General features: G+C 44.2%; 1 pseudogene; it reads left to right on the top strand.

Moving 5' to 3' along the window:
* The first annotated feature begins 948 nt into the window (after positions 1 to 948).
* On the top strand, positions 949 to 1886 carry LOC140843804 (olfactory receptor 8S1-like; annotated as a pseudogene).
* Positions 1887 to 2464: the final 578 nt, after the last annotated feature.

Raw genomic sequence — 2464 nt, 5'->3', positions numbered from 1 at the left:
AGAAGCCCAGGGATTGAACAGAGGCTGTGGGTTAGAGGAGGGGCAGTCAGGACAAAGAACGTGGGAGCTGAGGTGGGTCAGGGGGCTCGTGCGAGTTCAGATCCATACATTAAAGTGGAGAACTTCTGAGTGGAGAATCTTGTAATCATAGATAGAGAAACAAACAGACCTTTCTGGTACCAAAAGTGGCCAGTATGGTTGAAAGGAAGGTCGTGTGCAGACAAAGAAGAACTCTGGATGTCAGGTAGGAAAAAGTGGTCTATGCACCAATGGATCTGGGCACCGATTTAGAAAAAGCTGTAGAGTTTATTTCCTGGGTTTCTACTGGTTGTTCACACAGCATTACAAAATCTCCCTGAATACTGGATTTCTCAAGAGTAAAGCACATATAGGATTACCTACCGTGAAATCACATACAAAATTGTATATAAAATCAGTGTGAGAGAAGATATAGACACTGATAAAAAACTACTCTGGAAACAAAACAAGTCCTATTAAAGTTTTCTGTGCTGTTTAGAAAGTTAGAAGCCATTGGATGATTATAAACAAAAAGAGTAATGATTGGAAAACAAGGAAAGGAAAGAGAATGTGATGCAAATATGTGTTATAATGTTTCCTACAACCAAATGACTATAAGAATAAACTATAGTAAAATCCAGATGAAAATGAACTACCATGAATGTATAGGTGAGTCAGATGAATTTATTTTCCCAGTTACATTCCTGTATAAAAGGAATGGGAATCCATAAGCATGTGAAGACTGTAATCCAACATAGCAACTGACAAACCATAATAAAACATCTTCCTCAGATTCAGTGAGAGTGACTTGGAGTGTCTCAGTGCAGCCTTCAGACAGGGCCGGGGATGTGTGAGAAGAGGGGTGATGCACTGAAGGAGACAGGTGATCTCATCCTGTTTCTATCTGATTCCAGGGAAGCATCCTCACGAATGGCCTTGAGGAACCACACCACCAACTCCGAGTTCGTTCTCACGGGGCTGTCTGACGACCTCCACGTCCAGCCCCTGCTCTTTGTGCTGTTCCTGGGGATTTGCCTCCTGACCCTGATGGGGAACCTGACACTGCTGCTGCTGATCAGGGCTGATTCCCGCCTCCACACGCCCATGTACTTCTTCCTGAGCAATCTGTCATTCCTGGACCTCTGCTTCTCCTCTGTCACTGTGCCAAAGCTGCTGAAGGACCTGCTGTCAGAGAAGAAAACCATCTCAGTGGAGAGCTGCCTGGCCCAGGTCTTCTTTGTGTTTCTCACTGCAAGAAATGAAGCCTGCCTGCTCTCAGTGATGGCCTATGACCGCTATGCCGCCATCTGCCACCCTCTGCTCTACGGCCAGGTGATGAGCAACCAGCTCTGTGTGAGGCTGGTGTGGGGCTCCTGGAGCCTGGCCTCTCTCAATGCACTTGTCATTGTGCTCTTGGGTGTTGACCTCAATTTCTGTGATGCCCACACCATCCACCACTACACCTGTGAGCTGCCCTCCCTCTTCCCTCTGTCTTGCTCTGATGTATCTATGAATGTCAGCATCTTGTCCTTCTCTACTGTACTACTTGGGCTTGGAAACTTCCTCCCAATCTTCTTATCCTATGCCCGTATAATACGCAACACCCTGAGCATGAGCTCCACCACAGGCAGGAGCAAGGCCTTCTCCACCTGCTCCTCCCACCTCATGGCAGTGATCCTGTTCTTTGGCTCGGGTTTGATCCGCTACCTCATGCCTCCGTCTGGTTCTCCCTGGATTTACTCTCTTCTCTGCAGTACAGTGCGATAACACCCATGCTGAATCCCCTCATCTATAGCCTGAAGAACAAGGAGGTAAAGACAGCTGTGAGAAGATCATTGGAGAAATATTTGCAATACCTTAGGTGGTGAACTAAGATGCATTTACTCAATAAAATTCCAAGATTAAATTTCCTCTTATGTTCACTCCCCCTCCCACTCCATAGTGTCAAGTAGGGTGCACGAAAGATCCCGGGCTTCCCTGAGCACCCCAGTCTTTGGTCTTGCTTCTATAAATGTTGAGGTATTTATTTTAGACCTCCATTCTGTTGATTGGAAAAGAATGTGGAGACATTCCTCAGTAAGTACATTGATGAGACAACAAAAAAATCATGGTGAAAAGGTGAGATACACAGATGATCTCATTTCTCAAAAACATAGAATAAAATTCACAAAAATGTCTACCTGACCACTTTAATAATAAAAGCTTCAGAAAGTCTGCCTGTATTTCATAAAAAATGTTTAACATTAATCAATATTCAGCCACATGCTTCATGATAAAATCAGATTGGAGGAATTGCAGTTCGAGTAAATAGCCACAGACAAATACCATTACCCAAGTTACTTAACAGAACTACATAATTTCTCCCCAATACAGTAAGATGAGGGTGAGATATGAAATTTAAATTTTGGTTGTGGAAAGAAAAATCTACTGTCGACTGAAATCAGCA

The sequence above is a fragment of the Manis javanica genome, chromosome 10 (assembly GCF_040802235.1).
Source record: "Manis javanica isolate MJ-LG chromosome 10, MJ_LKY, whole genome shotgun sequence".
Classification (NCBI taxonomy): domain Eukaryota; kingdom Metazoa; phylum Chordata; class Mammalia; order Pholidota; family Manidae; genus Manis; species Manis javanica.
This window is presented reverse-complemented; position numbering and strand designations above follow the sequence as displayed.